Genomic DNA, 25,307 nt, shown 5'->3' on the forward strand with positions numbered 1-25,307 from the left:
TGGGTAGGTGGGAAGTTTTCGCGTGCGGGGGCGCGAGATGGGCGCCCTAGATGGGTTCGGGAACTTTACTGGGGAGGGATAGAGAAGAGTCGGGGATTCCACGCAGCGGCCAGTCCAGGTGTCGGACGGAGACGGGAGCCCGCGCGCCGGACCCGGACGCCGGCCGTCGCCGGTCCGAGCCGAGCGCCTCTGGGGGCCGGCTGCGCCGCTCCCCCTCCCGCCGGGGATCTGCGTGTGTGGGGGGCGCGCGCGGAGCCGAGCGGGGCGGGCGGACTCGTGTGTCCTGGGGGCGGAGCTGGGCGGGCTGGAGGGAGGGGGCCGGGCGCGGGGAGAGCTCGGCGGCGGCGGGTTGGGGGGGACCATAGCTGCGTGCGCCGGGCTCAGTGTCGCCGCCGCCGCCGTTTGGTGGGGGGAGCTGTTGTGGAGCGGGCGGGCGGGGGAGCGGTTGTGAGCGAGGGAGTGAGTGAGGGAGTGTGTAGGGGAGGAGGCGCGGCGCTGTTTTGTCTCCTCCTCTCCCTGTGGAGCTGCTCCTGCTGCCGGGGAGGCCCCGGCCGGCTCCCCTCGGACTCTTGGCCCTCGGCGACGGCGGCGGCTGCCCCTCGGCCCGGCGGGGAGGGAGCAAGGCGCGGCGGCCCTCGGCGGGGACTCGACTCGCAGGTAAGAGGGAGGAGCTGGAGGGGGGGCGAGGAAGAGAATGGGGGCTCACGCTCCACCCTCCCCCCCGCCCCGCGCCCGCCAGTGTGCTTGGCTCCGAGGTGCCCCGGGAGCCGTGGCGCTGACACCGGCCGGCCAGGGCCTGGGGCAGGCGGGGGGCGATTCCCCCGGGCCCGGGGAGCCCGGGCGGGAGGGGGATGGGCCGGGTGCGAGCTCGCCTCGATGTGTTTATGTCCCGCTTCTGCCGCCGCCGCCGCGAGTCCTTGGTCCTGGGGCAGGGCGGGGGTCAGGCTGCGGAGGAAACCAACTCGAGGAGAGTGTGTGAGTGTGTACGAGTGTGAGTGAGTGTGAGGTGGGGGGGGGCGGAGGGGAGCCGGGCGCAGGCGACGGGCAGCTCGATTGGCGGGGCGGGACAGCCGGGCGGAGGCGACGGCCCGCTCCAGCCCAGCGCCCCGGCTCGCCAGCCCAGGCCCCCGCGGCCCCCCGGGCAGCCCGGCAGGTTGTGCGCCTCCCGGGGTGCGGGTGACTCACTGAGAAATCGTTTCTTAAAACACCAGCGGACCCGGAGAAACGAGTCTCCAAGGGCTCCTCTCGGGACCCCGAGGCCGGTGACAGGGCGCTCCTCCGCGACGCGAGTGCGGGGCTGCCCTCCTTCCTCGGACATCCAGGAATTGTCCTGCAAACTTGGGAGGCAGAGGAAGGGATGGCGAGGGGGGGTAGTCGAGGGAGCCGGCCCTCAGGAGCACTACTTTACCGGGACCCCTTTGCCTGGAGGAGACCGTCGAGTGCCGTGTGCTCTTTTTGAGTGGGTAATTCCAGTGGGTAATTGAAGAAAAGATAAAAGACCTAATACAGTGAGCTGGCTGGGCGCTGCTGCCGCCGAGTCCCCGGGGTGGCATCTTTGTGGCGCTTTCTTAGTAGCTAAGTACTAGGGTTAGGCAGGAACTTCTTTGAACCTGGCTCCACTTTGCCACAGGAGTGAAAGGGATATTTCTCTGTAACTTTATCCAACGAAGTGAATTTCGTTCTCACTTAATGTTTCATATCGGCTCTAGGTGTTAAATTGTAATCCGTTGATGGGCAGTAATCATAGTTCTAATCAGATTTACTTTTCTTTATATCTCCTTATTCATGTTCACTGTCTCTAGAATCACTGAAGAAGTGCTTTAGTAACAGACGTGGATATATTATGTTTCAGTTTTATTGGAAGTAGGTTAACTTAAAAAGGAGTTTTGCAATGGAAACTGATCTAGCCGTGAAATGTAACCAAATGCTAACATTTTAAGGAAGTCAGAATAATTACTTGTTAATCTCTCAAGAGGACAGAGTATAAAAATTACCAAAATATTAAAAATTCCGAGTAGCAAAGATAGGCTAGCACTTTCTTGGAGCAGTAATTTATTATTTGCTTTATGAATTGGGTGACTATGATTTCTAATGATGATAAATTTACATATATGGTTTACACATATATAAATAGAATGTTTGAAGGTTTACGAAGCGTTTTCTTCTGAAAAGCCTTATAGCATAGGAAAAGCCTTATGGACTTGTTTACAAAAGGGCTTGGATGCTGTGGTTCAGATTAAGCTCCTTGCCTATTATTCCAAAGCTGTTAAGTGTCAGAACTGCTCATCAAACCAAGGTTTTCGAACTCCTGGCATAGTGAAGACAGGATTTTTCTTCTATACTTTGCTGCTGGAAAGATTTTTAAATGACCTCCAGACATTACCATCTTGAATATACAGGATGTGTCCATTTTTTGGTTAGCACTTAAATGGGCATGTCATTTTATAGTTTTACCTGTTCACTGTATATGTGGGCTTCCCATGTTGACTCAAAAAGAATAACATCATTTCCACCTACCACCTTCTGGGTTGATTCTGTTCGGTAGTGAGTCATGCCATCCATACCACTGAGGTGGTTTGGAGGTTCTGGGCTGTTCTTATTGCTGTAATAGGTTAAGCGCTTTAGGCTCCTCTGGGTGGTGGGGACAAAGTGGCAGTTTTCTAATAGGGGATGTGGAAGCTAAAAAACTAAAAAATCTTTCTTTGCTGAAGAATCTTAGACTTGTCCCCAAAGATTTCTGTGAGATGGGATCTGGAGAATTCTTCGGAGTCCTGAGACCATGAGAGTTCTCCAGATGATTTAATTGCCCACGGTAGCTTCAGGGAGCTATGGATTGAGAGGCAGAACTAATATTCATGCACAGCTTCCTTCTGAGGAAAAGAATTCGAGTTCCTTCAGCTACTTAACGACTACTTCTGTAGTCATGAATTAGATGATGAAGGACCAAGTAAGTGCACAAGCACTAAAAGTGCTTCCCTTGTTCTGCTGTAACTTTTCAATGGCCAAAGATTTAGAACTGGAAGGGAAGTTTGAGATATTTTAGTCAAACTATTTCATTTTACAAATGAGGAAACTGAGGCCCAGACACATTAAGTGACTTGCCCTTAATCACACAGCTAAGTAACTGGCCAGGTCCTCTGACTCCAGGGGCTATAATGTTTTTCATGAGACTGCTTAATACTGCACCTAGAAAATAATACTAATTTGAGATACTAATATGTGTGTACACATATGTAATAAATTATACCATCTCAAAAATTTTTTAATCGAAACATAGGTCGTTCATGCAATATTTATCATTTTTAGGCCTCAGATAGCTATAATCACATAGAAAAATGAAAATACAATTGAATGTCATGTATTTGAAGTAAATTTTATATTAAAAAGATATCAATTTTAAGTTAGTTTGAAAAAGTGGCTTTGAGTTTCTATGTTCAAAATTTTATTCAGTGTTTCACATTCATTCTGTGATACATTTATGTATGCACTTTATTCACAACAGAATACTAAATTTTATAAATTGAATACAAACTTAATTCTGTAGGAAAAATGGTTTAACAACAATAGCTGACTTACAGTTTTTAATATTTAGTGATACTTAGCAGTATTCTGTTTAATTGAAGTAGGAGGTAGTGAGCTTACCATCATATGAGTGGATGTTGTTAGATGACCAATTGTTGGGAGGGGTTGGTGTTATAGAAGGTTCTTGTTCAAGTTTGGGTTGTATTAGATGTCCAAGTCTGAGATTCTGTTATAAATTCCACCACTTAGGCCATTCAACCAAGTCCTTTGAAATGATTGCACAGTTATACTCATACCATTCCTAGCTGCTATCCAGCATTTATACTAGGTTGTAAATAGGGAGAAAAATAGGAAAATAGAGTAATAATTTGTCATTATTGCATTGATATGAGGTCAGAATCCGCGTTAGAAGCTGTGCTAGATAAATAAGATGGAAACATATAGAATAATTATGTTTCATTAAATTTTAAGCACAGACATTTTAGAAGCTTTTTCCAAAATGTTAATTCCAGCTCGTTGTGAATAACCTTGGGGGAAGAAAAATAACATCCATGTGCAGTTTCCTATAAATGTGTTTAGGTCTACAAAGACTAAGATAACAAATCTTTTTCCCTTCTGTTTTTTCCTTAAAATACTAGTCTCATAATTGTAAGCTATCTAGTACAGTATGATCAGAGTAGTAGATATGAATCTTGTTGATACCATCTTTCTCAAACATGCTTTTACCCAAAATACGTCAGTCAGCATTTGTTATAAAATTTAAAATCTTTCAACAGAGTGTAACTTTGGTTTTAAAAGTGTCCTATCCAGACAGATTTGAGGTGGGACAATAAGAAAATGTTTTTTCTTTTGCTAATAGACTTTGGGGTAAAAAATATTACATAAGTAATATGTTTTAGTATGAAATAGCTAGTATTAACTTTTACATTTTTTGTGTAAGTTGAATCTTACTTCACATAATAGATTATGTTTCTGTAAGGCTCTGAACAAGTCACTTTCCTAAATTGAATTCTATTTTAAAAGCACAGAAGAGTTGGTTAATTAAAGGAAGCCTGTGGTGAATCCCTCTATAGTCATCTCTAACAATATTTTTTAAATGATGACAATATGCTATAGTATACAGATTTACCGTACTTATGATAGCTTATATTTGTATAGCATTTTATGTTTATAAAATACGTTTTGATAACTCAGTGATGTAGGTAATATAGGTATATTGTCATTACTAATTTACATGAGGAAACTTTCAGATCCTACCACTAGTAAGTCTCAGAGCTGGAGTATGAACCTAGGTCTTCTGATTCCAAATCCATTGCTTTTTCTTCTGCACCACAATTGCCTCATTCCTTAAATGGAAGTTTATTGTGTATTTGAAGCATATTTTAAAAGAAATGAGATCTTTTACAATTTTATAGGAAACTGGATATCTCAGAATTTTCAATAATATCTTAAAACCTATTCTGGGATATGTTAATACTAATACCAATTTTTATATATCTGGCATTTCCTATTCTTTAGTCATTGTTGTTTAGTCATTTCAGTCGTGTCTGATTCTTCATGAGCCCGTTTGAGACTTTCTTGGCAAAGATACTAGAGTGGTTTGCCATTTTTTTCTCTAGCTAATTTTACAGATGAAGAAACTGAGGCAAACAGTGATGTGACATTTCTAGGTTCATACAGCTAGCGTGAAGCCAGATTTGAAATCATGAAGATGTCTTCCTGATTCCAAGCCTAGCGCTCTTTATCTGTTGTACCACCTAGCTACCTCTTTAGTCATTAGCCCACATATTTCAACCAATGTCAGCAGCTGTTTGATATATTTTAACATTGCAAAGAATTTAATTTTAGTTGGCATTTTAAAAAAATGAACATATAGAATAATAATGATAGTTATTCTTTTTAATATGCACCAGGTATGTGTTATAGATTTCTTAGAGTGCTTGGCAAAATCAGTGTTGACAAATATTCTATTCAGGTATATTTATGGTAAGGTTTTATTGAGCAAATCTATAAGGCCTAATTATTAGTGCAGTAGAATATCTGGAAATCATTTGTTGCTCCAACCATTAAATATGTTAAAAAAAATAATTGGACACAACGTTTTTCAGTATATTTTCACCCACATTTACTAGTGCTGCTTCTAACACCTGCTCTTTGATTCTGTCTTTATGACTGCAGTCACATACCCAAGGCATATCCACAAACACAAATTTCTCTCTAAAGAGTTCACTTTTCTCATAAATTTCTAATTGTGTAAATTGTATTTTAAACTGCACACTTGGACAGTTTTCCTTAGCAGTCTAAAGCATGCATCTTTGTTTTTCCAAAGATGAGAAAGCAGTGCCTTAAATGTTCTTTGCTATCCGTATTTTGGGTAACTCTAAAGTACTTCTGTCTTAAAGATCCTAAACTACACTTGTTCTTTTCTTTTCTCCCTTCCTCCCTGTTCTGAAATAGAACAGGGAGCAAACTTGGGACAGGGGACTGAACAACAATGGAGCCAGAATTAAAAAAAATTTTTTTGGTTCATTGTATGATCTCTTCACATGATTTATTTTAAATGGACCACTTTGATTTCCTTTAGGCACTGGGCTAGTTGTGTTAATCTGCATTGTTAGATTCTAATTCTCACATTTTAAAAAATAGAAATTTTCATTTTAAGTCTACAATAATCTACTTGGTAATATATCTGGTGCTTTCATTCATTCATTCATGGTCCCTGAAAAGTAAGGAAATTTGGAAGGACATGAAAAGTAATTACTACTCTTTATCTCATTTATGGGCCAAGGCCTTGGTCTTAAAATCTCTCTTATAAATTGTGCTAAATGACAATAAAAAGCTCTTAGGGAGTTAGTTACAGAGCTGATGTTGGTGGTCAAAAATTTTTGGACCTTTTTTAATGATGGATTTAGTCACTGATATATACACACCCAATTTAAGAAATTTCACTTAATGTAGCAATATATGCATAAATGGAAAAATCAGGATTGTTTCCTTGAAAAAGACAAATCCATGCTGTGTGTACTATCATACTTTGACCTCTGTTACATAATGATCAAAATATGGGGCCTCTTACATTAATTTTTAAAATATAATTAGTAATGGTACATAAATTTGGTTTTTTAAAAGAATATATTTTGCCTTTTGTTGTTATTTGTTCTGTGATACAGGTTTTAAATAAATCTTGAGTGTACTTATGACCAACTTATAAAATGAATTAATTTTCCAATTTCTGCCTACTGCCTCAGTGATTCATTGTTGTTTAATTTGAAAGTAGAAATCTCGTCTTTACATAAGTAGGCAAGTCTGGTATGTTCCATCTCATTACATCAATAAATATTTATCCCTTTCATTGTAAGTAATTTAAATGTTAAATTATTTATGTCTTTATGTAGTCAAGATAGTCTTAAGAAATATTTGGCTTTATTTGTATAATGCCTGGCACATATCCAAAATGTGCCTCTGTATTATTAAGAAAGTACAAATAAGTTTGTACATTATTGAATGCACCAATATTTATAGAATATCTGTTGGATGCCTGCTGTGTTAGCATTTTGGATGAAGGTTCTGGAGTTAAACTTCAGTTACTTTCCCTATTAATAAGAAATACATAAAATCTTTCACCACAACTCTTTTAAGATTTTGATCAAATTTTAGAAACTGTATACAAATTTTGACATTTTTCAAAGGGATTAAAATAGTAAGCCATAGATTTTGTTTTTTATCTAGTATACATCTAGATACTAGAGAGGCAGTGTGGTACAGTGGATACTGTTAAAGAAGTCAGGGGACCTGGGTTTGAATGTCTAGTCACTTAATCTATCTGCCTCAATTTCCTCCTGTAAAATGGGGTAATGATACTTGTGCAGTCTACTTCCCAGTGGTTGTTATGGGGAATATAATGTCAAACTAAAAGGATGAGGGATGTGAGTTATTTTCAATGATTTGTAGGAATTCAGGAAACTTATGTTGAACATCACTATTATAATTAGAATGTACATTTTTTCCCTTTCTTTTCCACCATTCTTCTTTGCTTTGCATTAAAAAAAATTCTAAACTTAACAAAGAACAGAAAAAGATTGCACATGCAGTTTTGAGTGTGCACTATATATAGCTTACTTCTCCCTCCAACTGTACGAACAAATTCAACATGTTATCTTCAAAGCAGTCTTGCTTGTCTGCGATTGACCTTCCTTATGATCTCTTCTGTACATTTGAAAAGATGGTTTAATGAACTTCTTTTTCGGTAGTCCTATTGCCTGCCCTTCTCATTCGTGACTATTACAGTTTAAGGAAAGAAAAATAAGCCCTTGTATAAAATATGCATAGTTAAGCAAAACAAATCTCCCCATTGGCCATATCTGAGAATGTCTTATTCTGCACCTTGAGTTCCTCACTTCACTTTCAGAAGATGGGCAGAGTGTTTTATCAGCGTTCTTGGAATTGTGGTCGGTCATCACATTGAGAGTTCCTAAGCCTTGTAAAGTTTTTTTTCTCCCCCTTTACAATAAATAGTGTTGTCATTGCATAAATTGTTTGGGTTCTGTTCCTTTTATTCTGCTTCAGTTCATATGACTCTTTCCAGGTTTGTGTGAAGTCACCCTGCCAGCCCTTTTGTTATTTCTTAGGGTGCAATAATATCCCATTTCACTCCTATACTATAATTTGTTCAGCCAGTCCTCATTTATGTCCTTGATCCCACCCCCTTCTGTTTCTTCCAGGTGCTTGCTTGTACCTTTGATCATCCCTTCTCTTTTAGTGCCAACCTTTTCTTTCCTCCTGGCTACAAACCTGTGGTAGTTCTCCCCATCCTTAAGGAATCTTTGTTTGATCCTGTCATCTACTCAAGCTGTTATCCTATTTTCACAACCAAGCTGTCTATACTCTTGCTTTCCCTTTCTCATTTACCACTCACTTCCCAACCCCTTGTGGTCTGACATCCATCCCTACTGCTCTACTGAAACTTCTTTTCCATACAAGATCTCCAGCGAGCTCTTTATTGCTAAGTTCAGTGGCCCCTTTTCAGTTATCATTCTTTTTGACCTCTCAGTAGTATTTGACATTGCTGACCACCTGTTAACTTTTGTATGCTCTCCTTCTTTTGCTTTTGTGGTAATGCTCTGTCATGGTTCTCTTCCCATCATACTTATTCTCAATTTCTTTTGTCCTACCCTATATGCATCTGTGTGCCCCAAAGTTCTGTCCTCGTCCCCTCTTCTCTCTTTACTTTCTCTCATCTCACTAGCTTCCACAGAATCAAATCATCATCTTTATGCAGAAAACTTGTAACTATATATCTAACATTAATTTCTCCTTAATTCCTCCTGCCGTCTGGACATCTCCACAAACTCAACATGTTCTTTTTTTTTTCCTTAAACATTTTAGTTTGTTATTTATTTTTAATATTTCTTTTTCCTTTTTAAATTTTGAGTTCTAAGTTCTCTCCATTCCTCCCATCCTTTTCCTCACCCACTGAGAAGGCAAGTAAAATGCTCTCAATCATACATGTGAAATCATGCAAAATATATTTCCATATTAGCCAACAAAAATAAAGAAAGTAAGAAGATTATACTTCCTTTTGCACTCAGTTCATTATTTCTCTCTCTGGAGGTGTATGGCGTTTTTTTATCGTGAGTCTTTTGGTAATGTCTTGGATCATTGTATTGGTCAGAGTAGTCAAGTCTTTCCCATTCGATCATCATTCCAACATTGTTGTTACTGTGCACAACGATCTCCCTGTTCTCACTTCACTTTACATCAGTTCATATAGGTCTTGCCATGTTTTTCCGAAACCACTCCCCTTATCATTTCTTATAGCACAATGGTACTCCACCACAACTTATTCAGCCATACCTCAATTGATGGGCATTCCCTTAATTTTCAGTTCTTTGCCACCACAAAAAGAGCTGCTGTAAATATTTTTATACATATAGGTCCTTTTCCTTTTTCTTTAATTTCTTTGGGATGCAGGCCTTGTAGTGGTATGGCTGGGTCAAAGGGTATGCACAGTTTTATCACCCCTTGGGCATAGTTACAGATTGTTCTTCAGGATGATTGGACCTGTCACCACTCCACCAGTAGTTCATTAGTGTACCTATTTACTTTCGTCCCTTGCAGTATTTGTTATTTCTTATTGGGGCGAGGTGGTAACTCAGAGTTGTTATTTTATTTATTTTTATTTGCAGGGGGGAAGGTAGGGCAATTGGGGTTATGTGACTTGCCCAAGGTCACACAGCTAGTAAATGAACTCACCACGTTCTAAGTGAAACTCATTGTATTTTAACCCAAGCCTACCTTTTCTGCTGCTTTCCCATTACATTAGAGTCATGCTAAATTCTTCATTCTCTCTCACTTCCATTCCAATCACTTGCCCAGTTTATTGATTTCACTTCTTCAGCATCTGATCTTGCAACCATTCACTTCTCTCTACTCACACTCTTAACTGCCTTAGTACAGGTCCTTCTCCTGGTTCCTCACCCCTGCTTTAGACTGTTATAACAGCCTCATAAGAGCCCTTTTCCACATTTACTCTCTCCCTTCTACCGTCTGTGTCCTGGGAGCCACAGGACTTGTTTTCAAATTCTTCCACTGATCCTTATCTGTATGACCCTGGGCAAGTAAGATACTTGTTTTCTGTAGTCCTGAGATTTTTCATCTTTAAAATGAAGGAATTGAAATGATAGCCTTTTGAAGGTCCCCTCTATATCAAGCTATGATCCTGTGATTTTCCACACAGCTGCCAAAGTGATATCCTTAAAGCCAAATCTGACAATGTCATTCTTGCTTAGGAAGTTTAGGGGCTCCTCATTATCTTTAGGATAAAATAAAAACATCTTTGGCGTTTAAAGCTTTTCAAAATCTGGCTCTACCCTATCTTTCCAGGATGATTACACATTATTCACCTTCATGCACTCTGGGCTATGACCAATTTGGCCTATTTTCTGTTAATGATGTTCTGTCTCCTGCTTCTGTTATCTTTACAGTGGCTTACCCTTGTGGTTAGAATGCTCTCTTATCTCTTGGAACCCCAACCCCCCCATCAAGGCTCTGATCAGATGTTATTTCCTAAAAGATTCATTTCATGATTCCCCCAGTTCCCCCCTCAAAATCCCTGTATATTTCTTTTGTATATTTTGATCTTACTTATTTGTTAACATATTGTATCCCCTTAGTAGAATGTAAGTTCTTTTAATAATGGAAACCAAAATGTTATCTTTGTATCACCAATACTTAGCCAGTGGCTGGCACATAGTGGACACTTAGTAAATGCTTGTTGATAATTAGTAAGTGGATTCTAATAAAAACATTTAGGGGAAGATCTTTTGATTATTAACCATAACCATAATATCAACAGTAAGCATGAAAGCTGCTGTCAGCCCATGTAGTGCCTATGAAACTAGGGGGTTGAGGATGGAGATATAGCATGATGAAGGATATTTCTGAGGACAGTGACTTGCAGGGTAACTCCTTAGCATAGTTTTCATTAAGCTCCTAAAATACAAACTTGTACCACTTGCTTATTTGGTTTTCCTTTGATTTTCCTGAATTCCAAATGAGAGTGTTCTGGATTCAGGATACTTAAAAAAATTAGGATTCTTGTAAAATATGATAAATACGTGGTATATGTTGGTGAAAAGACCATGACTCCACAAAAATGACTATCTGTGTTTTGGTTTTCAAATTCAGTAAAATTACCTAGTTATTCACTGGTCAGAGAGGATTTTTTTTTGTCAATTTTAAATTTGTTGAATGGAAAAGGGTGAATATTGGATTGTGTTAATAAGTGTGTAATTAAGCATGAGGTAAGTAGATCTAGTCTGTAATGGATTTAAATCCTCTTGTGTCCCAAGGATTCTGATCCTATTTTTATATCAACATTAAATAACTAAAGAAAATTCTCTGACTTGAACTGTTAAGCATTACCTTAACAGATTTTCCTTCCCTTTTTCTCTTGCTGACTCACATCTTCCTGTTCCCTCTTCCTTTATTTGAATTTAGTGCTCAATAAAGATAGATTAGTTAAAACCCATCTTGGGAAAGGAGAAATAATAATAATTATGGTATTTATCTTTAAGATTTGCTTAGTGTTTCACAAATTGTATCTCATTTTATCACAATTTTGGGAAGTAGGTTCTATTATTGAAATAATTGTGACAATCAGTGACTGTGACTGGGAACTTTTTTTTTCCCCATTGAAAGACTAATTTATTTCTTTTTAAAGAGACATACTTTAACCAACAAAACCAGATAAGCATACGCAATAATTTGTACTTAAGATGAATCTATGTATATAGCATGTCCAAAATGTGTTACCAGCAGCTCCCTTTGGAACATAGGGATTGTAGATTTAGAATTGGAAGGGATCTTAAGGGCTGTCTAGACCTGCCCCTTCATTACAGAAAGACCCAGAGAGGTATCAGTCACACTCAGTATATCAGTGAATAACAGTCAGTGTTTGAATTCAGGTTGTGTGCCACCTTTCCCTATACCATGTTGTCTAATTCTGTTATTCATTGTAGTGATAGCTAGTATTTACATAGTGCTTTAAGAAACCTTAGAAAACAAACTTTAAAGCAAAGAGCTTTATATTTGTCTCATTTGATCTTTACAGCAGCTATCCCAGGGAGGTACTATTATGATCCTTATTTTATGCCAGCTTGCTCAGGGTTAGTGTCTGAGGCCAGATTGGAACTCACGTCTTTCTTTTTCCAGGCCCAGCTCTCTACCCCCTGTAATGCTTATCTTTTGATTTAGGTTTTAACTAATCTGATTTCATAACTGTGTCTTTTTAAAGTTTTTGTATAGATTAGTCATAGTTGTAATTTGTAGTACCATTATAGACGGGATTTAGTGTAGTAGAGAATTGGTCTAAAAGTCAGTGAGGAAGACCCAGGTTCAAGTCCCACCTCTGACATACATTGACTTTGTGAGCTTTGGCAAGTCACTTAACCTCTCAGGGCTTAGGCATCTTTCTAAGACTTGCTGAGAAGGTACAAATCTGCATGGGTGAAGAGTTCCATATACCATTGTGTAACAACAATGCTCCTTGCAGCTGCTGTAGGGGTGTAAGACCAGTAACACTGAACACAGGAGGGCTGCTAGCACAGGTTCTTTGCTCTGCTTTTCTAAAGGAAAGCAACTTTAAAGGGGTCAACAATCTTACTTTAATCAAACATACATATATATATATATATATATATATATATATTTTATATAGTAGTAGAAATTATATAAACAGCAAATACAAACAGCAAAGACCAACAGACAGGGCTTCCAACTGTCTGACCAAAAGCAATATATACATAGTTACCAGAGAGGGAAGCACCAACATCTCGGTTTTCAAAGCCAGGAGGCTCTTTAATGGCTACCCAGAGTCTCATCTGGCTAAATCACAGGAGCACTCTTCCAATGAGTGAGCCCCAAAGCAAAGTGCTAACCTCAGAGTATATATACACTTCTTCAGGGCCAGAGGACATCATGACCCTCATGACCCAGGCTCCTGTGACTCAGGCTTCCATGTGACTCAAGTTCAAAGTGGTGACATAGGCCTGGGGGGGGGGGGAGAGGCGGGGAGGGAAGATCTTCAAGTTGTATTAAAATTAAACAGTGACACCACAGATTTAGTCTTTATTTCCCTAGTACCATTACAATACATTATTTTGACATGCCATACATTAGCCATTCACTAACTAATGAAGTTTTAAGGTTTTTCTAGTACTTTGCAATTCAAGTGATTTGTTATTTCTCACTAGGTAGTTCCCTTTTTCTTTATATACGTTTTTAACAGTATTAATTAAATAGAACAAAATAGTAATAAAAATGTCAGATCTGGCTGTTCCCTTCTGAACTTCCATCTATTGCCCTGTGGAATTTTAAAAATCTTTTATTGATTCTCTTTTCATTCTTTTTCTATGTATTGGTACCCACCAACTCATCCTCCCTTGAAACAAATTTAAGTATAGTCAAGCAAAACAAATCCATACACTATGCCTGAAAATATAAGTCTCATTCTACATGAGGCTGTCCATCATGCTTTGTCATCATTCCTCTGATTTTTTACGGTATTGATCAGTTGTGAAGTCTTTCAAAGTTGTTTTCTTTTACATTATTGTGATCATTGTATAGATTGTTCACCTAGTTTTGTTCACTCCTCTTCATTTCTGTATCAGTTTATATAAGTCTTCCCAGCTTTCTCTGAATCTGTTATACTAGCTATTTCTTACAACAAAATAATATTCTGTTACATTCATATACTATGAATTTTTTTAGCCATTCCTCATTTCGTGAATACCTGCTTTGTTTCTAGTTTGTTGCAACAAAAAGTGCTGTTACAAATATTTTTGTACATAGGGGTCCTTTTTCTCTGTTCTCTTTGGTGTATTCACCTAATAGTGATATTATGCTGGGTCAAAGGATATGCAAAGTTATATGAAGTTTATCAGTTTTGGGGGGTTACAAGTACCTAATTGCTTTCTAGAATAGCTGGACTAGTTCACAGCTCCACCAACAATAAGTTGGTATACTTGTCCTTTGACAACCCTTCCAGTGATTGCTATTTTTCTTTTTTTGTCATGTCTGCCAATTTGATGTGTCCCTTTCTCCCTCTTTTTTTGGAGGTGGGGAGCAAATGGAAGAAAAGTAGAATAGAAGGAGAAAAAGGAGTGGTGGTTGTTAACTTTTTTATATCTAGAATTTTTATAACATCAGATATATGGTTTAGATAACAGCAAGAAGCCACTACTAACTCCTGTGAACTGTTTACTCATTTCCTTTAAGATAGGTTACATGCTTACTTGCCTCCTGTTTGTGTTCCCATGCCATTCTTGGTAGCTTCCTCTTGGCACATTCCTAGAATTAATTTGGTAGGCATCCCAGTTTAAAATAATTTTTTCTGTTTAATTTTTTTTTCTATTTCTAACTTATAATTGTAAAGGTGAAATAAAATTCTTAAAGATTTCCCTGAGCTTGTTGATAGATTCTTAGTCTGATTGCTGTTCTGACTAGTTTTGAATTCTTTCTAGAAATTAAGAGTAAGTAGTCATTATTCTTTTTAGATTGGCAAAGTATAGCCTAGGGCTATCGAATGATATACTGTACTTAGTTTTTGTTCATTCATTTTCTGGTTAATTCAGTTTTTAGTCCTTTTTATTTTTTGTGTTCATTAAATGCAGATTATTTTTTACTTAATTCCATCCCCATCAATTTATTTACTGGGGCCTAATCTTTCTTTCATTTCTCTAAGAAGGAAAAACCCAAGCTTCTACTCAAGCTACTAGAACAAACTGTATTCCCAAGAACACTATTATGTAGGTGCTCTTTTGAAGGCGCTGGATTTGTTTCTTTGTTAAAAGATCCCAAAATATGAAGAAGGAAAAATAGTTGGACTAACAATTTGGAAGTTGAAGTCAGTAAAGAGATTTTTTTTTTTAAGAAATTTAAACTTAAGAATATTATTTATTGGATTTATATGGCACCTTTCCTGAAGAGGGAAGGGGCCAATATTTTTACATTAGTTTTCTTTTAAAATTTATTTTTAAAAATTATGAAGTTTAAACACTAAAAACCCCAAATGAAATGAGTATGTGTGTGTGTATGTAATTATGTATAAAACTGAAAAATCTCCTGTGCAAGCTTACTTTTAAAATGTATAATAAAGTCAGCATGTAACTTTGAACACTGCCCTGTTTGTTTGAGATTCTTTCTGGTCTTCTGTTCTTTGAATTAAAAAATGTTTCAGTGAGCCTTCTTTTTTTTTCCTCCTGCTTTATCCCTAGGCAACCTCCCACCCTTTTTTGAGGAAAAAAAAAAACACTCTTATAACAAATATGTGTATAAGTTAAGCAAAAAGAATTTTCATATTGAGGACAATTAAAAAAAAGACAACTATAGCTCAGAGAGGTATTATGTTTGTAAATATCAGAAGTGTAGAGGCTGGTAGATAGGGTTAGGGAATTGAGACAATAGATAAGAACCCAGTTGGATAAGAGAGGACAATTGGGGAAAGGGTTGTGTTTGACTCTGACCCATTTGGGATTTTCTTGGCAAAGATACTGGATTGGTTTGCTATTTCCTTCTTGAGCTCATTTTGCAGACAAGGAAAGTGAGGCAAACAAGTTTAAATGACTTGCCCAGGGTCACGCAGCTAGTCAGTGTGTCTGAGGCCAGATTTAAACTCCTGACTCTGGGCCCTGTGCTCTATCTACTGTGGCACCTAGTTGCCCCTAAATTCAAAGTTTTATGTAGTTAAATAATTGTGTTGTTAAAATTGCTAATACAGTCATTTTACGGTAAGTTTTATGCCAGTGAAATCACAGATCTGGACCTCTCCTTTTACCCCCTCAAATTCTACAAACAGTGTTTACCTGGCTTTTGAGATTCCTTTAAGCCAACCGAGCCCCAGTTCTCCACTGTATTTTTCCATACCCTTCCCACCTCCTGGGTCCTCCCTCTTCTCCATTGTGTTCTCACTGCTTAACAAAGCAGTGTTCTGAAGTTCTGGGTTGTGGTGTGTACTGGGTATGATTCCAACACTCCTGGGCCCCAGTCTGCTTTGCTTTCCTTTGTTCAGTGGTAGGATTCTTATTAATATCACACACAAACTATCAGGCCTCCTGCTGTCTTCTTGTGTGAAGAAGAGAGAACCTCAGGATAAAAACAGCTGGGGAGAATGTATATCCTGCTGCAAAGGGATTGTTCCTTTATTTCTTCAAATAAGAAAAGTTAAGTAGAGAGTCATAAATCCTGGCTTTAAGTAATATCAGATTAGGATGTTGTTCTTTTCCCAGCTGTTTCATGTGCTTTTTCCTTGTTTCTTCTCTTTGGATGACTTTCTGCCCTTAAATCAAGCTTAAAAGCTTGAGTCTTGTTAATGTGAGTAGTTTATTACCTTCAACTCTTGGGCTTTACTGAAATATGAAGAAATAGAATTCACACATTAAAACTGGGTTGGACAGAAAAGATGACATTAAAGCTCGAGTTCACTTTATACATTATATAAATTCCTGAAAAGTTAGGTGAAAATCAAGTGTGTGTGTATAGTCATTGCTTGACTTCCATTTTAATTTGAGAGATATATTCAGGAAGTATTTTGCCCTCAGCATATAACAAAATTTATACATTGAGATCCTAGCATTAAGGAATATTCTATCATAGTGTACAGTCTTTAATTCTTACATGTTGTCCCTACAAAATGGGGAGAGTCAACCCCTGTAACCTAGGAAGCTAGTGCATAGAGTGGCAGCAGTATGAAAGAAGGGGAGAGATTTGTGTACACATTTAAAAGGAAGAATAGTCTTGAGTTCATAATTAATGTTCTGAATCAGTTTCAGGGGCTGAGACTGTGGCTTTTTTTATTTTTTTGTATTTTCAGTTTTTCCTTTTTTGCTGGCTTCCCCATTACTGTGTACAAACACACCCAAATGTCTCTAATCCTTAAAAAAACAAAACAAAACCAAAACCCCCAAACCTCTTAACTAGACCCTACCATCCCTTCAAGTCATCCTGTGTTTCTCCTCCCTTTTGAAGACTCATTCCCAGAATAGCCGTCACTGATCACTGCCTCTGTTTTTTGTATTGGCATTCTTCATCTCCAATATGAATGAGTAACGTGGTTTCCAGAGTCAACCCTCTACTGAAATGGCTGTCTCCAAGTTATCAGTAGTCTCATAATTTCTAAATCCAGTGTCCTTTTCACAGTCCTTATGGTTCTCAACCTCATTGTAGCATTTGACACTGTAACTTTTGTGACACTTCTGGTTTTTCTCCTACCTTTCTGGCTACTCCTTCACATTTTCCTTTACTGGGTCATCATTCATACCCCACCTGTGGATACATCTCAAGCCTTTGTCTTCGGTCCTCTTCATTTTTCTAGTCAAACTCTCTTGGTGATGTCATCAGGTCTACTATCATCTCTCTGCTGATGATTTTCAGATTTGAGCTCTTGTCCCTCTTCTATTTAACATCTCAATCTGGATACCCTTATAGGCATCTCAAAATTAGCATGTCTTAAACAGAATTCAGTTATCCTTTTCCACTTCACCCCCTCCCCCAACCTCACTCTTCCTAAATTCTCTATATTGAGAGCACCATCTTTTATTAAAAAATTCTTTCTCTTTAGACCATGTCTCCTGCTCAAAAAAGCTCCAGTGGCTCTCCGAGCACCCAACACTCTTTCCAGTCTGATTCCAGCCTACCATTCCAGATTGTTTCATATTCCCTTTGCAAACCCTGTATTCTAGTCAAACTGTCCTATTTGTTTTCCATGCAGGGCATTTCATTTCCTATCTCCCTGCCTTTGTAGAGACTGTTCACCAAGCCTGGAATGCATTTCCATCCCTTAGAATCCCTGGCCTTCTTCAAAGCTCAGTTTAAGCACCATATCCTACATGAGGCACATTTTGGTATCTTCCCCCCTCCCAGGTATTAGGTTTTCCCTCTCTCCATTACCTTGACTTTTGAATTTATTTTATACTTATGTGGGGAGAGAAGCAGTATCCTATATATACCCTGTCTCAATCTATTTAGTTCTGCAAGGCTTAGACATAACGAATCAATCAAAAGTATAAACTATGTGTAAGCAAATTCAAGACACTTAATTGACTCTACCAATCAAAAGTATGACAATGAAGACACAGGTAATCTACTGGGATATGTTGGTTACAGGAATCAAATATACCTCTGGGCTTATAAATATCATAGTTATGCAAGTAAGCATAGAATCAAACATTCTAGCTAGAGCATTTCTTAAAGCATTAGACCTACAGTCTAATGGTGATTGGGGAATTACTACCTTCCCCTCCCTATAACTGCCCTATTGACCAGAGGGATGACCTTATTTAAGATTTATTCTTGCGGGTGCAGTAGCAATGATTGAGAGCAGAGTCCGTATTAAGAGCTGAGAGAGATGCCTAGGACATGCTAGAAACAATTTAGGAAAGGCACTAACCCTTAGAACCTATCTGAGGGCTACATCTAAGGGTAACAATGAATATTCCATGTAGAGAGAAAAGGACTTACTGAGTACCTAGGGGCTGTAACTCTTTTGCCAGATGGGTTCTAAGCTTGAGCCCATTTTCCCCATAGACCATGTATATAATTGTGGGAGAGTGTCCCAGACTTTCGGGGAGGATTATTTTTGTATCAACTGCCCCTGCAGAACCTGTTTAGTAAGTACCCCTTTCTAAAAGGTGGTTGTTTGACTATCAGTAGGAAGTACACCATTTGGGGACTTCTGAGTGACTGTACTAGAAAATCCTCAACCCCTCAGAGCTGCCTGTATAACCAAGGGGAGTAGTACTCATTTGCCCTCTGGAGACCTAGCCAGTAAGTACCTGTAGAGTCCAAAGGAGGTGTATTTATATGATGAGTACATGATGATTCCTCTAAAAGAAAGTAACAACCACAGTCACTTCCTCGAAGTTAAGAATTGTTTTGTTTTTGTCATTTGTACCTTTTTTATCCATCTTCTGTCTTCTCCCTTTCAGTAAACATTTAAAATTGGTTTGAAAAGTGCTAATTATTAATAAAATTAGTTTTAATCTGTGTAGACATTTTATAAATGCTTGTTGATTGATCCATAGAATGTAGCATAGGAACTCTGTAAATGATTTAACATTTTCCAACTGGAAAAGAGTAAAACAAATATGGCAAGGAGAAAATAGAAGTCTTTATATAGGTGAGTAGATATCATAAGTCTGTACCGAACTTCTTAAATGAGTTCAAGTCTCCTTGCCCAGAAGAACTATTTGCGTATTAAAATAACTTGGTAATGATCGCTATAATACAGTTGATAATCTTTAAGGCAGGGGCAGCTAGGTGGTGCAGCGAGTAGAGCACCAGCCCTGAGTTCAAATTTGGTCCCAGACACTTGACATACTTACAGTGTGACCTTGGGTAAGTCACCTAACCCCAATAGCCCTGCCTTCCCCCTCTAAAGAAAGAAAGAAAGAGAATCTTGAAGGCAAGAGTTCTCAAACTTTTTGCAGTTTCTGGTCCTAGTTCTTGCCTCAAGAGTCAAGAGTCCTATTCTACGTTCCATATTCCATATTTGCCCTCCAAATATGTGAAAATAGCTGTCTTGTTTTATTTATGACCAAAATAGTAAGTTTAAAAGCTTATCTCTCTTAAAAGCCAAACTATCTTTTGGAAAATACTTCACTTTAGACAAAGCTACTTTTGGAACCCTTGAAATTAAAAAAAATCTTAGTATTAATGATGCAAATCACATGACTTTAAAAAATCTTTTAAAATCAGTTTTCTGAATTTCACACTGTTAATATACTTAATGTGGATATGGTTGTTTATTGTTAAGTTTTATTTATAATTGGGAGGAATTTTAGATACAATTAGCTCAACTTTAAGATGCTTCATGGCAATTTTTATTTCCTCTTCTGTTTGTATAAGCCCTTGTGATGGAAAACTATTTTAATTCATTACATTTTTCCTTGTATAATTAGAAAGTTTGGCTTTAAAATTGACCATCTTGTTCATAAACCATGATAACTATTTTCAAATATTTGAGAGGCCCTTAGGTGGAATAGGGATTAGGTTTATTCTGCTTGACTTTGAGACAAGAACTAGGGTCAGTGGGTTGAAGTTTCAGGAGGCAAGGACCTAGGGAAGAAATTTGCAGTAGTGTTGTTTGAAATGGAATGAATTGTCTTTTGAGTTGCTGAGTTACTTGTCATTCAAAATATTTAGGACGAGGAGTCTAGATGGCCGCTTGTTAGGGATGTTGCATAGAGAATTTTTGCATAGCATAAGGGGCTATAGTCAATAATTAATGAAATTTTGTTTAATGCATATTCTGTAAATTTGATTAGATTAGGGAAAGGAGTTTAAGAAGAATTAAAGAAGTTTCTGAGTTTTTGAGTGGAGAGGTATGAAATTTGGAGAATTTAAAAAAAAAATTTAAGATGATGGCAAGAATCCTTAACTGTAATTGTTTTATAGATAGAAGACAAGATGAGAGAGTCAGAGTTTGTAGATAAAGATTTGAGGTTGGAATCTGCTTAGAAATGATAGTTGAAGTTGGAGGAGTATATGAAACTTTTTAGGGAAGAGAGAGAAGAACAGAGGGTTGAGAACTGAGTCTTTGGTAGTGCTCATATTTAGAGGAGACAGGAGCCAACAAAGGCTTTAAAGGAGTGGTCAGAAAGATAGGAAAACTGGCTTCCATTGGTATTAAGAGAACAGAGACTTTAGCAAAGGAAATGGAGGTAGAGGGTATAGGCCTGGCACTCCTAGGGGGAGAAGTTTGGCCATGTTTCATTCTGCTGGTGGAATAGCTTTCCTTAGCATCTGGTCATGTTCCTCTGCTGAAAATCTTCAGTAACTCATTATTACCTAAGATTTAAGGTCACGTACAATCTAGAATCGCCCTTGCTTTCTTGGATGTGTTTTATATTTTTCACATTTTCCCCTCTCCATATGCAGTGTGCAGTAGTAGTAATAGTAGTAGTTGTAGTAGCAGTAGCAGCAGCAGCAGCAGCAGCAGCAATTCCTATCTATGTAAGATCATAGGTCCATAGATTTGAAGGTGGAATGGACGTTAACACTCTTTAGTCTTGTCCTTTTCTTTAAAGATTATGAAACTGAGTCCCAGAGAAGATAAACAACTCAAAACTCACTCAGGGTCGCATAGAAATAGAATGCCACATGCGGGTCTTCCTGATTAAAAGTCCAGGACTGTATCTGCTACACCATGGTGCCTTTCATATTGTACTTCTAAGGTTTATAAAGTACTGTCCTGAACAACGGTAGGAGGTAAGTAGATCTAGCATTATTATCCACATTTGAACAAAGAAGAAACAGAAATAGCAAGTTTGATAGACTTATACGTAGTATGTTATACAATTAGTAAGTATTGAATCAGGAATTAAACCCAGATCTTCTGACTCCCAAGTATAGAGCTCTTTTACTATTCTGTCCCCACCCACCAAGCTGAATCACCTGGTATTTTTCAGCCTTCATCCCTTTCCTCATAATGTTACCCGTGCCTGTAGTATCTTAACTCTCCCTTTTTGCCTGTTGAACTCTTCTCATCAATTAAAGCCTAAATCAAATGCTGAGTTTTATAGGAAGGCTTCATTGATCTGGTGTTTTCCTTTCTTTCTCAGAATTTAAATAGCATTTTTGTTTTCCAACTTTATAAAAACAATTTTATAAGTGCATTAATAAAGGTATTTTTGTCCAATTACCATCCATTTGGCCATAAACTTTTTGAGAGCTCTTAGCTTTATATTTCTTTCAGTACTGTGCTCTGTACCCAATAGAGGTTTAATCCATCCATGCTTGTCGAGGGGAAGATAAGAAGCAAATAAATAAATGAGAGAAAAAGCTAGAAAAACAGTAGATTCAAAACGGGGTTTTGCAAGGTAGTAAGTATCTATATTTGTTCAAACATGCATATTTAAAGGCAGAGGGAAGAAAGGGAATAAGCATTTATGAGGCACCTATTATGTGCTAGGCACTATACTAAGTACTTTACAAATAGCTCATTTTATCCTTACAACTACCTCAGGAGATAGGTGCTATTACCTTTCCCGTTTTACAGTTGAGGAAACTGAGGCAGTGCTTAGATTCAATCTACTTCAGATTGAATATGGCCTGCTTCTGAAAATGAGCATCGACAAAGATTGTGGGCGGAGCCAAGATGGCGGCTGGAAAGCAGGGACTAGCGTGAGTTCCCCGCCGAGCCCCTCCAAAAACCTATAAAAAATGGCTCTGAACCAATTCTAGATCTGCACAACCCAGAAAACAGCAGAGGGAAACAGGGCTCCAGCCCAGGACAGCCTGGATGGTCTCTGGGTGAGGTCTATCCCGCACGGAGCTGGGAGCGGAGGGGAGCAGAGCGGCGCAGAGCCCAGGGTGCGCTGCGTGGACCAACCAGACCAGGAGGCAGGCGGAGCATGCTCTAGCGCCCTGAATCAGTGAGCTGTGACAGTTACCAGACTTCTCAACCCACAAATACCAAAGACAACAGAGAAGGTTAGTGGGAAGAGCTGCGGGAGTAGAAAGAGTTCGAGATTTGGCCACTGCGGGGGGGGGGGGGGGGGGGGGCAGCTACAGAACTACAGCTGCAGTTACTTCCGGCCCCAGGCCCACCTGGTGGGAGGAATTAAGTGTCGGATCAGAGCAGGAGTGAAGAGCCTGCTGAAGATCTAAGTCCAGTCCGGGTTGGAGGTTCTTGGGGAAGGAGGAGTGCTGGTGTGGCAGAGCTGGAGCATCCCCCCAGGCGTGGAACATAGTTCTCTTAACTCTACAAGCGGTCATACCCCGCCCAAAAACTCAAGGGTCAAGTTAGTTGGCTGGGAATATGGCCAGGCAGCGAAAACGCACCCAGATTCAGTCATAGACTCTAGAATCTTTCTTTGGTGACAAAGAAGACCAAAACATACAGCCAGAAGAAGTCAACAAAGTCAAAGAGCCTACAACAAAAGCCTCCAAGAAAAACATGAACTGGTCTCAGGCCATGGAAGAGCTCAAAAAGGATTTGGAAAAGCAAGTTAGAGAAGTAGAGGAAAAATTGGGAAGAGAAATGAGAAGGATGCGAGAAAACCATGAAAAACAAGTCAATGACTTGCTAAAGGAGACCCAAAAAAATAATGAAAAATACACTGAAGAAAACAACACCTTAAAAAATAGACTAACTCAAATGGCAAAAGAGCTCCAAAAAGCCAATGAGGAGAAGAATGCCTTGAAAGGCAGAATTAGCCAAATGGAAAAGGAGGTCCAAAAGACCACTGAAGAAAATACTACTTTAAAAATTAGATTGGAGCAAGTGGAAGCTAGTGACTTGATGAGAAATCAAGATATTATAAAACAGAACCAAAGGAACGAACAAATGGAAGACAATGTGAAATATCTCATTGGAAAAACCACTGACCTGGAAAATAGATCCAGGAGAGATAATTTAAAAATTATTGGACTTCCTGAAAGCCATGATCAAAAAAAGAGCCTAGAGGAAACTGAGGCAGAAGTTAAGTGATTTGTAGAAAGAAGTGTTTGAGGCTGTATTTGACCTCAGATCTTCTTGGTTTCCAGGCCCAGCACTTCATCTACTGTGCCACCTAGTTGCCTCTAGGTAGATTTGGAAGCAAATAAATGACCAGACCCAAAGTGTAGTGATTAATAGATAGATCATTGTCAGCTTGGAAGTATGGGAAGATCTTAGTGGAAGTCTTTAGGGATCTTTGCTTGGTCTTATTCCATTCTAAATTTTATTAATGACTTCAATGAAGCTATAGATGTCATACTTACCTGCCCCTTGATGACTTTCAGAGCATAACCTTGGGTATAACTCTCACTGTATTCGATCTCAGACTGCTTTTGAGTTGGGGAGACATGATTTAGGGTCCTGGATTTGATACTTGCTGAATTTAGGACCTGGCACAAGTCACTCAATGCTCTTGGAGCCTTATTTTTTACAACTGTGGAGAATACACAATTTATCTCATAGGGTTGTGAGGAAGATTCTCTGTTAACCTGTGAGCGTTATATAAAAGTGAAGCAGCTTTGTGTAGTCGATCAAGAACAGACCTGGGTTCAAGTTGTGCCCACTCGTAAATACTGGTTTTATGTGTTTGGAGAATTCACAACCTCTCAGTGCTCTAGTAGGCTCTCAAAAACAGGTGTTGAGAAGGTGCCATGCTGCTTTTAGTAGCTGAATTTTGCCCATGCCCAGGTCTCACTTGTAATGACATTATGACATTATCCTCATTATCCTCTCCCAGGCTCAGAGGTAGACAGATTCCTCTTCGTTTTCTAGGAATCCATGAAGATAGGGTTTTATTCCTCCTTTCTCTAAAGCTTCAAAACTTCACTGTCTTAAATTTCACCTTCATCTGATATCATCTCAGAGTTCTAAAACAAACCTTACTATTTCTGTTGAAGATACTGACAGTGCCTCATGAAGGATTCATTGATTTCATTTGTGTGGTTTATTTCACTGATAGAGATCACAACCTTTAGATTGTTTTATAAGCTGCTCTCACTTTAGAAAAAATCCATGTAGTACTGAACCTTCTGCTTATGAGATTCTCCCAACTTTGCTGGTTGGTCCTTGTACAGCAGCAGTACACCAAGCCCTGTTAGTTTGTGAAGGCATTCCAGAACTCAGGGTGTCACCTCCATTACTCCTATGGAGGAGGCCTTTAGGAGTGGTTTGGTGGAAATAGTTAACATTTCATTAGCTCTCTGGTCCCTTAAAAATGTGAACTTTTTGTTTTGACCCATTTGCATTCCCAAAAAATATCTCCTGTAAATTATATTCCCGGAAAAAGCTAAAGTCACTTGATATAATGATTGATTGTGTTCATGCTACTTTCTGCTTTTGTTCCATTCCATTTGTTAGCAGGAAGGATGTGTGCTTTTACTTTGGGAATTTATACATCATATTTTGTTGCAGTTGAGTGTTTGTCTTCATTCCCATTGTTGTCATTGTGTATATTGTTCTAATTGGTTCTGCTTTCTTCATCCTTTAGTCATAAGTGATTCTTTCTAAGTTTCTCTGAGCTCTTTGTAGTCATTTTGTGATTTCATCATTGTGAGTACTCCCTCTACTGGTACACCTCACCACTCATTGATTCTTTTTCATCCTATGCACTTTTTTATCCATGACTTTGCAGAAGTCTTCTATAGTAAATTAATTCAGTGTGCTAAGTCTACATGTAGGTAACATGGAAGGAATCAGTAGAGAGGGAGAGTGTGAAAATTGGAGTGAAGAGTGGAGGTGGGAGGCATGCTGTGTACTGGGGAATGTTTGGAAATGGAGAAGTTCAAAGGGA

General features: G+C 38.9%; 1 protein-coding gene across 3 annotated transcripts in view; it reads left to right on the forward strand.

The window, feature by feature from the left end:
- Positions 1-437: 437 nt before the first annotated feature.
- Positions 438-25,307, forward strand: part of ELF2 (E74 like ETS transcription factor 2) — an 88,774-nt gene continuing 63,904 nt past the window's right edge. Inside the window, exon 1 of one of the 3 annotated variants that reach the window (XM_036762849.1) lies at positions 438-657. The gene's annotated coding sequence lies outside the window, so the exon portion shown is untranslated. The remainder of the gene's footprint in view (positions 658-25,307) is intronic. The other 2 variants (XM_036762850.1, XM_036762853.1) reach the window with 2 other exon arrangements.

Source organism: Trichosurus vulpecula, chromosome 6, assembly GCF_011100635.1.
Source record: "Trichosurus vulpecula isolate mTriVul1 chromosome 6, mTriVul1.pri, whole genome shotgun sequence".
Taxonomy (NCBI): domain Eukaryota; kingdom Metazoa; phylum Chordata; class Mammalia; order Diprotodontia; family Phalangeridae; genus Trichosurus; species Trichosurus vulpecula.